Source organism: Pongo abelii, chromosome 9, assembly GCF_028885655.2.
Source record: "Pongo abelii isolate AG06213 chromosome 9, NHGRI_mPonAbe1-v2.0_pri, whole genome shotgun sequence".
Taxonomy (NCBI): domain Eukaryota; kingdom Metazoa; phylum Chordata; class Mammalia; order Primates; family Hominidae; genus Pongo; species Pongo abelii.
The window spans coordinates 47,167,699-47,181,049 of record NC_071994.2 but is presented as its reverse complement, the minus strand read 5'-3'; the positions used below and the strand labels follow the sequence as shown (position 1 = coordinate 47,181,049).

The following is a 13,351-nucleotide window of genomic DNA, read 5'->3' as shown; positions in this document are numbered from 1 at the left end:
AGATTTGTAAACAAAATAGATGCTGTTATAGTTTTAAGCCACTATGTTTTGTAGTCATTGTTATGCTGCAATAGATAACCAGAACACAGGGTAATCCCAGCCCCTGCTGGCCCATGCAGTAATCAAGGTGGGCATTACCATTTATTCTCATTTTTCAGATGAGGGAGCTGAAACTCACAGGAGTTAAGTGACCTCCCCAAGGTCACATAGCCAGTGGGTGGTAAAGTCCAAGCATCTGGATTTCTAGCATTTGTCTTCCGTATATCCCCCACAAAGTCCTGAATCTCAAACATAAGCCTCAGCAGCAAGGGATGTTACTAACCTCCTAGGGAATCCTGTCTCTTGTTTAATTGGACTTGGGAAGCTTGGGGCTCCCCTCTCTTTAAGCTTGGGCTCTTTCAGATGTTCCAGCATCCTGGCCTCACACTTCAGAAACAGGAAGAAGAAAATTGCAGCAGATTATAGCCTTAGATAGCACTTGAATTTTTTAAGATGCTAGCCATCCCTCACGCCATAAAAGCGCTACATTAAGACTTGGCAGATGTCATTTACACACATACCAGAGAGGCTGAGAGAGGTTCAGAGAGATAAAGAAATCAATTAGAGGTGGTTCTATGCCTCTTAACCCCAGACATGAGTAGAATTTTTCAAAAGGGTTCTCTACCATCCCTCTCCCTACACACCCACACACAAACTTGTTTCACCGTTTTTCATCACAAGGAACTAATTAGAAAATCAACTCCCACGGGACAACAGCTCTGATTACCCCTGACTAGAGAAATCGTGTTGCCATTTTATAGGCCTGATACTTTATGAGTTGTTGAGATAGTACAGAAATTGAGCACAGCACATGGTCCATAGTAAACCCTCAACAGGGCAGGCATATCTCACGGGCTCCTTGTGATTACAATATAAAATCCAAACTCCTCTGCAATGGGCATACACAAAGCTCTGTGTGATTAGGTCCCCTTCCTTCTACTCAGCAGTGTCTTCTACCACATGCTCCTTGCACATTAAACCCTAGCAACAATGAATGTGCCCTCATCCACCTCTCTAGCCTTCGCTCATGGCCTTCACACATGCCTGGGATGCCTGTATTCTGCTGCTCTGCTTGACAAACGTCTTTTCTTTCAAATCTTAAGAGCTATGTTTTCTGAGAAGCCTTCCTTGACTCTCCCAAGCTAACTCAGAGAGTCAAGTCCTGCACTGAAGGAATTTTATTTTCTATTCTAACTGGATGCACTAAAATCAAAGACAGAGACCTCCCCCGACCCCAACAGTTTCACTCCCCAGTCCTAAATGCTGTGCCTAATTCAAAGAAGACACTTAAAAGATTTATTGAATGAATAAATTCTCTCATTTAATCCTTATGGCCGCCCCATAAAGTGGGTACTTTTATAATCCCATTTTACAGGTAGTGAAACTGAGCTCAGAAAGGTTAAGGGACTTAGACTACCATGGCTAAGTGGGGGAGCCTGATATCAAATCCAGGAATGTTTACTGCCAAAGCCCTTGCTCTTTCTGCCATGCCATACTGTGACTGCCTCTTCATTCAGTGATGATTGGATTAACATCGGGGGATGCAACAAGAAAGTCCTCCGTAGACCAAGGCCACCCCAGAACTCTGTGCACTGCTTTCAAGACGTCCCCCACCTGCTCTGTGAGTCAGCACAGCTCAGAGTGCACCTTTCAAATAGGCTGGTGTGATTAAGGAGGTTCAATGACTTTTGTCCCTTGTGTGATTATTGTTGTTTGAAAGTAAAGACGGTTTCCTGCATCTGTTAATTTCATGCCTGAAACTTTCTAGACTAGTCTTAGCACTTGGGCTGCACCTGGTTCTCATCAAAGCTTTTATGTCCCTATTAACCCCGTCTCCCTTTTCAGATTAGCCTGCGTTTGAAGCTTTGATTAATTTTATTCTGCACTGATGGGGGATTCTAAACTCTGTACTTCTTCAAAACAAGCACTGCTGGGCCTGTCGGCTATATGGCTCCAGTGGAAATGATCTTCTGCCACATAGCTATAGAAAGTCGAGCGGCAGAAGGAAATTAACCTACTATTTCCACAAAGGGATATGCTCAGAATTGCCAGCAATATTTATGTGGACATTGTGCTCCCAGATACACTTGGATGGCAGTGAATTGTCAGTTACTATGACAAAATGATGGAAGAAATCAATCTGCCAAGTATGAATAGCTCTCAATGGGCTTCAAGGTTCTCAGGTTAAGGGACCCAAAAAGCTGACAGGGGTTGGGCCTCGTATCGATATGACCTCCATTGGAGAGCATATAAATTAGCTGAGATGTAGCCAAAGAGGTCTGTTCTCCAACATCTCCCCCTCCCTAAGCGGAGCGTTTTCCAATATTCATGTGGAAATGAAAGACCATTTCAGAAGGCCTGGAAGCCCAGCTATGTTAATAACATTCAAATCAGGCCTCTGTTCCAGAGAGGAGGCACGAATTTCACCTTTTCATACAACATTTCCTCCTCCTCATTAGTTCTCTCCCCAGATAAATTATATTAGATTGCGCAAAAAGTAATACAAGTAGACAAATCAAGTATGCATCCCACTCTATCTTTCTAGGTAGAGAGATTAGATAGATAAATAGATAGATAGATAGATAGATAGATAGATAGATAGATAGATAGATAGGTAGATTCCCTCCTTAGAGGAAGTGATTTCAGATTCCTCTCCATTGGATTCTAGACCATCCCTGGAGCCTCTCTATTTCAGAGTGATTTTTAAATAAAAGGTTTTTGTGGGTGACCACTGGTTCAAAATAGGTTCCTATTACTGATAAAAAGAAAGATAAAGCCATTCATTCAGGACATCCAAATAACTCATAAAGACTTGGATTCTAGAGCAAGTCATTTAAGAGGAAACAAATGTTGAAAGCCCTAAGATGCTTAATTTTATTCGATTATCATTGCTTATCTGTGCTGTAATTTTAAGGTGACTCATGTAAATGCTTTATATCAAGCTTGTCCAACCTGAGGCCCACAGGCTGCATGTGGCCTAGGACTGCTTTGAGTGTGGCCCAACACAAATTCATAAACTTTCAGAAAGCATTATGAGATTTTTTTGGCAATTTTTTTTTTCAGCTCATCAGCTATCATTAGTGTTAATGTATTTTATATGTGGCCAAGACAATTTTTCTTCCAACGTGGCCTAGGGAAGCCAAAAGATTGGACACCCCTGCTTTATTATGTAAGCAAACCATAAAATTAAGTTTAGGAAAATTTAATATTCTTTACAAAGAATCATTAAAGAAATTATTATCAGAAAAAAATATTTCAACTCTCTTTACAAAAAATCCAAAATTTCTTTTTTTGGTTCTATTTCTTACTACAAGCTCTCTTTGAATTATGTCTCATATATTTAAAATAAACTATGAGGCCAGGCGCGGTGGCTCATGCCTGTAATCCCTGCACTTTGGGAGGCTGAGCTGGGAGGATCACTTGAGGTCAGGAGTTCGAGACCAGCCTGCCAACATGGTGAAACCCCATCTCTACTAAAAATACAAAAATTAGCCAGGCATGGTGGCGCATGCCTGTAGTCCCAGCTACTTGGGAGGCTGAGGCAGGAGAATCACTTGAACCTGGGAGGCAGAGGCTATGGTGAGCTGAGTTCGCACTACTGCACTCCAGCCCATGCGACAGAGCAAGACTCTGTCTCAAAAAAAAAAAAAAAAAAAAAGCCTGGTTATGTCCCAAGAATAACCACATAGTAGCTAAGGAACCTGGGCTGAACCCCACCCAATTCCAGTAACTCTGTCACAGCAAATGACAGTGAGAATTCAGAGACATCAAGTTGATCATCTTTGTAGTTGTTAAAATACATGAACTCTCCTTTGAAAAGTTATTATAGAGGATAAAAGAAAAAACTCTAAAGAATTGCAAACAGTGTATAATTCAGTATTGAATATTGTATTAGGACTTAGAAGCAGGAGATTTGACTTAGGCAGATTAAGTCAGGAAAAATATAATGAAAGATGCATAATTTAGTCTGGGCCCTGAAAAATAGGTCCAAATGTAATTTCATGAAATTATTTAATATTTTCAATATGTAAAGATCTCTTAAAATAAACAAGACAAGCATGCCAATAGAAAAAAAAAAGCCAAAGGACATCAAAGATAATTTATTAAAGGGAAAAATGTAAAGAAACATATTAAAATATTCAACATAATAATGAAACAACTTCAAATAATAATATGCTTCTCTCCCTCAACTCCATTCAGTTGGTAGAAAAATTTTTTTTATATATCATTACCCAGCAGTGAAAAGATCATTTTGTATCTTGTTCATGGGGAAGTAAATGAATACAACCATTTTGGAAGACAATATGGCAGTATGTATCAAGAACTTAAAAAATGTTATTTAATATTGACTAAATAATCAGAGATTTCCACAAAAATATACTTGTATAACATGGAGCTACTTATAATAGCAAAAAACAGAATTACTAGATGCCCAATTCTAGGGAATTGGTTTAATAAATTATGATATATACGTGTAACATTAGGAAGAATATTTTCAAAGACTTTTTAATGGAATAGGAAAATTTATCTGATATAATAAGTGACTAAAAAGGCAGATAACACATTATATATAAGATTTAATTCTACTTAAAATGTACCTATGCATGTGTATTATATACGTAGACTACACGTGCATTACCAAAAAAAAAAAAAAAAAAATAGCAACTATCTCTGAATGGTGAGACTACGGATGATTTTTTTTATTTTATAATTTTTGTACATTTCCTAAATTTTCTATATGAACAAAAAATATTATTTGTTACTTTGTACATATTGTAGTTGTCGACTTATTCTTACTAACAGAGAAGTAGTGATGCTATTGCTTTCCTTTGTAGAAAATCAATCCCATCTTCTAGGATATCTTCACCTTTGTTGCTATCATCCCATTTGATCAATGATTTATTCTTGGTACTCTAGAAATCTTTCCCAAATGCCAAATTGAGTTAGGAAGCATACATCCTCCTGTTGGATTTTTTTTTTTTTTGAGACAGGGTCTCACTATGTTGCCCAGGCTGGGGCGCAGTAGTGCCATCATAGCTTATTGTAACCTGCAACTCCTGGGCTTGAACGATTCTCCTGCCTCAGTCTCCTGAGCAGCTGAGAATACAGGCCCACACCACCATGCTCAGCTAATTTTTTATTTTTATTTTTGTAGAGTCAGGGTCTTGCTAAGTTTTTGGATCAGTTTTATGCAATGTTTTCTTCTCCTTTCATCTGTATTACCTATTTTGCAAGCCATTGCACAATTTCCAGATCGCTCTAATCTTTCTGGTGACTACAGAGGCAGTCAAAAATGGCACTTAATTAAGAGCATGAACTCGAGTCTCATTGTCCATGTTCTGTAAAACCCTGGAGTGGGTCCTGGAACCAATCCCCCAACTACCCTGAGGAGTGACTGTATGTCCCTCTTGCTCTCCATTTGAACTTAATCCACAGAATCAGCTTCTATTAAACATCAAATTTTTTAATCTATGAAAATGTTCATCTTTCTCTCTACAATTCTGGGAAAACTAAGGAGATTCACTCTTTTTGGAGAAGTGACAATTTGATAAGTGGTTGCAACTTTACTCTAAATGTGGTAATATTTGGTCTTTTTCTTTCTCATGCCTTCCTAGAAAAAGAGTAAAACTGAAATAAAGCCTCTTTCACTGCAGTTGACACAGGTGATTATGAATGACTTCAGAAATAAACCCCAGTGTCCTACAAGGCTAAATGACTTAGAGCCCACTCTACATGACATATACTGTTTATAGTTTTTGAATATTTGAGGGATCTGGTTTGGGAAGCAATGACAAGAAAACCAGATTTTTGCAGTACAATAAAATAAGAAAGAAGTCAATGGCATTGAATCCTAAAAGTTTTCCAAGCAAGAAGCCAGGGTAAGAGATACGTAGTTCAGCAAAGTTTCAAATCCTTTTGAACCTTTATAGCCTCTAATCCTTAACACAGGTCTGCTCCCTTGTTCAAATTCATTAAATATCCAAAACAGCTGGGTAAAATATGGAATAATATAGGGTTACTGTTAACTTGTTTAAATTCAGATCAAATCTTAATCTTTTTTGTTGTTGTTGTTCTGGCCTTTTCTGTTTAATTTGCTTCAAAGGTTTTCAGGAGTAGTGATGTGAATTATTCTTCATGTGCTGGATAGATTTTAGGCTTTAAAAGAGGCAAGATGCCTCTGACTTTGTGAGCACGAAAAGACTACCCTGAGCAGGGTTTTCAGATTTGGTTAGTCTGAAAGTAGTGACTCATATGGGTTATTATTTCCACAAAGACAAAACACTTGTCTAATTGGATGAGGTGGGTAGCACAACAGGTGGTTTGTATCAAGTCTTCTCTTTGCTTTTCAAAAAGCAGAGAAAATGCTCAGGTGAGAAATCTTACTCCAGCAAGGTTCACAAATTAATTTTCAAATTGCTGAGTTTTGAAGGAGTGTTAGTATTTTTAGTGTTAGAAGTTAAAATTCAAGTATCACCATAACTTACAACTTTGTTTCCTTTCCTATCTTGGCTTAACTGAAATCTGTAAGCCATTGTATTAATCTTTTTTTTTCCCCCACAATTTTCCCTTCTCTAAAACTTCCGGAAAGAGCATCAACATCAAATGAAAATGTTTCCACAAACAGCCACATTAAATTGACTTATGTAAAGAATACATTACTCATAATACAGTTAAAATATAAAATATTTAAATTTGATATCTTATTTTCTCTTGACAAAGATGTAAATTTGGCACAGATTTATTTAATGGAGGGGTTAAAATACTTTTATATTTTCTAAGTGACTTTTTTTCCCCACTGCTCAAGAGATAGCCCTACGTTTTGTATCTCACTTTTTTTTTTTTAAAAACAAGACAAAAAGTCAAGCGTCTTTAACAATGTATGTTGAAGACTGCTCAGGGCAGTCTTTTCATGCTGACAAAGTCAGAGGCATCTTGCCTCTTTTAAAGCCTAAAATCTATCCAGCACATGTGGAATAATTCACATCACTGCTCCTGAAAACCTTTGAAGCAAATAAACAGGAAAGGCCAAAAAAAAAAAAAAAAGATTAAGATTTGATCTGAATTTAAACGAGGATTTTCAGGCCAGGCACAGTGGCTCACACCTGTAATCCCAGCACTTTGGGAGGCCGAGGCAGGCGGATCACCTGAGGTCAGGAGTTTGAGACGAGTTTAGCCAAAATGGCGAAATCCCATCTCTACTAAAAATACAAAAATTAGCTGGGCTTAGTGGCGCGTGCCTGTAGTCCCAGCCACTCAGGAAGCTGAGGGAGGAGAATCCCTTGAATCTGGGAGGTGAAGGTTGCAGTGGGCCGAGATCATGCCACTGCACTCCAGCCTGGATGACAGAGTGAGACTCCATCTCAAAAAAAAAAAAAAAAAAAGTGATTTTAAATTCTAGGACATATTTATATAAATGACATTTGCCCCTACCCTTTTCTTGTTTACAGAGAAGAAATGCCACCCAACCTCCTCAGTTTTGTATTTATTTGACTGATAAAAGAAAAACTTCAGCTGAATTAAATTTAAAGAAGTTTAATTGAGCAACTAACAATTCACGAATCAAGCAGCTTTCCCAGCCAGAGTAGGCTCAGAGACTCCAGCACAGCCACATGGGAGAAGATTTATGGACAGAAAAAGGAAAGTGAGGCACAGAAGCAACTGGATTGGTTACAGGTTGGCATTTGCCTTATTTCAACATGTTCAAACCATTGGCTACATTTGGCCAAAACTCAATGATTGGCACAAGTGTAAGCTACGGTCTGTTTACACCTCCACTTGTTATAGTTCACAATGTACAGAAAAACCTTTAGGTCGAACTTAAAATACATACAGAGGCAACTTTAGGCTAAACTTGATTTAACATGACTCTGGAGAATTGTTAATTTGAGTATATTATGAATATAGCCATTTTGTGTATAAAAAAGCTATGCCTAGTTTTACAGAAACCTAGTTCAAGAAAAATCAGACATATAAAACAGACTAATAAGGAAGTGCTTACTCTTATTAGAAAATTATTCACCTTACAGGATAATTTGCACCAGAGTTCATTTTATCTGTGTGCATCTGAAATATGATTTTGTATTAAAAGTGTGTACTTATTACTATCTTAAATTTTATTGCATTTGTCTAATTATCCAGATAATTATGGTTTTTAAGAAAGATATGCTTTCACCTAAACTACCCCAAACCTGAGAAATAATGTTATTTATAGAACATTAGAACTGGAAGGGAACTGAGAAACCCTTTAATCAAGCAGTATGTAGATTTGTTTTTGTAATGTTGAGCTTGCAGTTAGAATATAGATGCAGGAAAGTTGATCAGCATTATCATCACTTATTAATTTATTCTAGCTCTCATTTTGTAAGCGTGTGTGTGTGCATGTGTGTATTTGGCGTAAGAAGTTGGCTAAAATTTCCCAGCCTAAAAATGATCAAAGCAGTATTTTCTTGATCTGCAGTCAAATGCTCTACCACTGAGCTGTACCTTCTCCTTAAAGGAGTATTTTCTACTACCCCTTTATTCAGCAAGTAGCAAATAAAAAGAAAGGAACCTTAAAGTCTTTATAGGTGACTTTTATTTGAAAAATATATGACATATGACCCACATCTATGTACTAGTTTTAAATGCTATCTGGCCTTTGTTATTATTTGTCTTAACAAAACAACAAAATCGTGCAGTTGTCAGAGGTGTGTGAACCAGAGCAACTCCATCTTAAGTAGGAGCTGGGTAAAATGAGGCTGAAACCTACTGGGCTGCATTCCCAGATGGTGAAGGCATTCTAAGTCACAGGATGAGACAGGAGGTCAGCACAAAATACAGGTCATGAAGACCTTGCTGATAAAACAGGTGGCAGTAAAGGAGCCGGCTAAAACCCACCAAAACCCAAATGTCGACGAGAGTGACCTCTGGTTGTCCTCACTGCTACACTCCCAACAGCACCATGACAGTTTACAAGTGCCATGGCAAATCAGGAAGTTACCCTATATGGTCTAAAAAGTGGAGGTGTGAATTATCCACCCCTTGTTTAACATATCATCCAGAAATAACCATAAAAATGGGCAACCAGCAGCCCTCGGGGCTGCTCTGTCTATGGAGTAGCCATTCTTTTATTCCTTTACTTTCTAAATAAACTTGCTTTCACTCTGCACCGCAGACTCGCCCTGAATTCTTTCTTATGCGAGATCCAAGAACCCTCTCTTGGGGTCTGGATCGGGACCCCTGTCCTGTAACATGTTTCTGGTGACCATGAAGGGACTATAGTGCAGTAGCCCTGACCCAATGGCTACCTTTGGGTAAGTGTCGGGGTCCTGTAACGTCTTTCTGGCGACCAAGGAAGCGACTATACTGTGGAAACCCCCGACCCAAAGGCTACCTTTCGGTAAGTGGTGGGGTCCGGTAACATCTTTCTAGGGAACCACAAAAGGGACAATACTAAGGAGACCCCCTGCCCGACCCAAAGGAAATAGACTGCAGCACTGATTGGACAACTTTGGGTAAGTGGTGGGGTACCCAGGTAAAGAATGGGATTGGGTTAAGGGCCCAACTTAGGGGAGTTAGGGTCTCTCTTAAGACAGAATGGGTTAGAAGCCCATCTTAATAAAAGGCAAGGATGCTTGACTTTAGGTTAGAGGCCCGATTTAGGAGGGTTAGAGTCCCTTCTAAGATTTAGGGGGTTAGAGGCCTCTCTCAGTAAAGTCTGTCTGGGTTAAGAACAGGTTTGACACTATGTGATGTTAACTGCTGTTCTCTTTGGATTAATCTGCCTTGCACTCTTTGCTGATGGCTGTGGGTGAGAGGGTTAGGCATGTACAGGATCCTGGGACATAGGGACCTTTTTCCTCCCTAAAAGGGGAAACTTGAGAGCTAATAGGGTGGCTGGAAAATATCCCTTTGCTACCGAGAAACAGCCGCCTGAACTTTTCAATATTGCTGCAATGGGTGGGTCTTTCTCGCCTCCCTGAGCATTTCGCCTTCCCCACTCTGCTACAGGCAATGCTTTTCTCTCTCTCCTTTCCCTTTCTTATCTTTTCTATTACTCAGGGCAGCCATCTTGCCCAGAGACCACGTGTCGAAACTCCAAGTCAGAGGTTGGATTAAAGATGACAGGGCCCATCTGGTGGCAAATTTAAGTCTTGCCAGTTTGATATTGGGTGCTAAGCAGAGTGGCTAATGTCTATGTTTTATCACACGTATTTTACTCTGGCCAGAATGAAAAAAAGTAATTTTCCTTTATGATGCGGCTTGGCCCCCAGGGCGATGATGCCACAAACCGGATCACTAAGGCCATTCAGAGGAAGGGAACCCAGAAGCCTGGCATGCCGGCCAAAGGGTAAGCATTTCTTACCAGTCAGATTTCTGGCCTCTCTCTCCTCTCTCTCTCAATCTCTCTGTGCAAATGGTTAAATGAATGGAAAAAACAAAACAAAACAAAAACCAGTGTTTATCTCCTCTGTAAAGTTTTGATTAATGTGAAAAAGAATTCTAAGGCTAGTCTTAAACTGTTGTATTTTATGCTATGAATTCGTTTTTCTGTAGAATAAAACATGGGCTTAGAATACCTGTAACCCCACATTTCAAGACAACCCAACAAGCTGGTCAGTAACAATCTTGGCTGCAGGTCCCTGAAACAAACAAAAAAACTGGATGAAGTCTCCACCTTGTTTCATGTCCTTGGGAGCTTGACTTTTTAACCACGTGGTGGTACCTTCTCTTGGTCTCCGCCTTGCAGGGAACAGGAATTTTAGGGTTCATGTCATAGTCAACTCTAAAAATCATATTAAACAGTTAAAACCCTTTACAACCTCAAAATTAACTACTCTAGACTTCTTCTGGGAAAGAAAATGGAGACTGCCTCCTACTGTAACTCAGTAACTAAGGTTTTACACTTTCACAGTGGTGGTCCGGGTTCAATTCCTCACCTAGGAAGTAAATCATTTCTGGCTTAATATCTGCATGACCTTGTCTATTCTCTTCTCCGTGGACTATCTTAAATTTTCCTTTCTCTATGCACCTAGCAGGTTACCTTTGGTAAAGTTCAGAAGCTAGAAATATTGGCTGCTTGGCATGGCTAAAGTCAGGTAATAAGAGATCTGAAAGGATTTCTTTTTTAAAGAGCACTATGGCTAAAAGTCAACTAAAAGTGGATAAACAAGTTATAGATATATTTTAAAGGCCTTTATGTTTTTCTCTTCTTGGAACTTGTTTTTCTGGGACTCCTTGGGAAAAACAGAGGAGGTGCCACAGACCCCATTTTGGGGAAAAAATCTGTTTTCCTCATGAAACCCCAAGAATTAAAAACAGATAGATCCCTCTCAAAATCAAAGACTCTGTTCTGTTTTACATTATGTTATATGATCATTTTGGGTTTTGGGGATATCAGAAATTACTTCACATTATGAGAGAGTTTTGATGTGTAATAACTAGGTAGTTACTAGTAGTTACAGAGGGATACTTGACTCTTTGCACACTTGGATCAGAGAAACATGCTCTTGGCCACCTGGAAGATAAGGAAACATCCCTACCCCCTCGGGAGATGAGGCTCCCCTGAGGGATGGGCTGATTACCAAATGGGCTGATTAGCTTTGGGTTGTTTTACAATGAAATACAGAGTAGAAGCACTACACTGTCTTCCACAGTATTTCCCTCCTTTTGGGGATCCAGGAACCAGTATAAAATGATACCCTTAATTTTGGGGATCTGTCTTTTCCTTCAGCTGCTTATTTGGCCCTAGAAATGGATGCTTTCCTGGCCCTGTTCTTCCAAGGGCTCCACCCTGAAGCCAGTAATCCAATTAAGAAACTGACCAATGAAAAATCTTACAAGTACTGAATCTTCTGTCTGTGTGTCATATGTGTCATATGTTTATATAAAAAAGAGCTCTAATTAACTGGCTTAGAAAAATGAAAAATTAAATAAAATATTTTGTCAGAAAAATAGAAACTTTAATGCCTTTTTGTTCACGTGACTTTAGTAATCTTTTGGAAATAAAGACAATTTTAAAGATTATTGGTAAAGTAAAATGTCTTCAAAATGTAGACATTTGGTCTAAATTAAGACCAGATATCAGAATTACTAACTACTTTAAGATCAAACTGTTTCTTTGACTTTTGAAAATTGTTCAATTTACCTCCCTTAAAGCCATTAGATTCTAGATAAGGCCTGGGGACATGTGGAGTTAGCCACACCCCTAACTATACTAGAGAGTCAGCTCTTATCTACACTTCTGCCTGGTGTCCTAGACTAGACTCCACACCTAGTACACAATTACAATTGCTTACTAACCAGGCTTTTCACCAAAAGTAAAAGTTGCTAAGAGTTAATATTATAACATGATTAAAACTATTAAAGAAACAACTTTATATGCAAGGTGTGTAAAGAAAGTAAAATGTGTTTTTGGTGAAATATTATAAGAAGTCATGGGAATGTGGATTTTTTTGGCCTAGAGTACTAAAGGATTGTTTTAAGTGAAAAAAAAAATCTAAAAATTTAAACAAGTTGTGAAAGGTTTATAAAGATTAATTGTAAGAGATTCTGTATGTGAACATATTGGCTAAAGTTAAAGGAATATTATTCAGTTTTTCCATAAATTAAACATTGGAATAAAAGCACAACAGGCTTTTCTTAGAGCACTGATCAGATCTTTCACAAAAAAATGTAAAGGGTTATAGAAGGTTTATAAGAATCTTACGGTTAAACATTAAAATTAGGTAAATATGTCTATAAGGTTTTATTAAAAATTGGGTTTAACATTAATAGTACATTAATGTAAAGGTGAAATTTCACTTATTTGGTATAAAAACTATACAGGAAGCATTATCAAATATGAAATAGTATTTTGCTTTCTTTGGACTATATTTGCATAAATGTGTTATTAGTATATGTTCCAAAATTATGGGAAACTCCTATAATTCTAATGTAACTTAGTGTATGTTATTAATACTTATAATTGTTATGTAAAATTTTGTGTGCCACAGAAGTAACCAAATTTCTTTATTAACTGTGGCTTTAACAGTGGCTGTCCTAAAACTTTTTATCTTCCACAGACAATTGTTGTCTTGTTTTAATCCTCTTTAGAAGGTGGTTTATAATCAACTATAGAACTCTAACAGATGTTCCTAAATAAAGGTTTTCTAGTAACTTTGGAAAATTGTAACATTAGAATAGAGGAAACAACTTTCAGAACTCTCATGAAGAACTGGAATGTTCATGAATATCAAATAGAAGAGGAGTTAATGGAATTAACTGAACCAATAAAAAACTGAAGCAATCTTTTTAACTTTGCTTAAAACACTACTAATCCTTTGTTTTGTTT

The 13,351-nt window shown here is 38.0% G+C and overlaps 1 long non-coding RNA gene across 1 annotated transcript in view; it reads left to right on the top strand.

Moving 5' to 3' along the window:
* LOC129048671 (uncharacterized) overlaps positions 1-12,774 on the top strand; it is a 42,593-nt gene extending 29,819 nt beyond the window's left edge. Inside the window, exon 3 of the long non-coding RNA XR_008511201.1 lies at positions 7,488-12,774. This is a non-coding gene — a long non-coding RNA (uncharacterized LOC129048671). The remainder of the gene's footprint in view (positions 1-7,487) is intronic.
* The last annotated feature ends 577 nt before the right edge of the window (positions 12,775-13,351 follow it).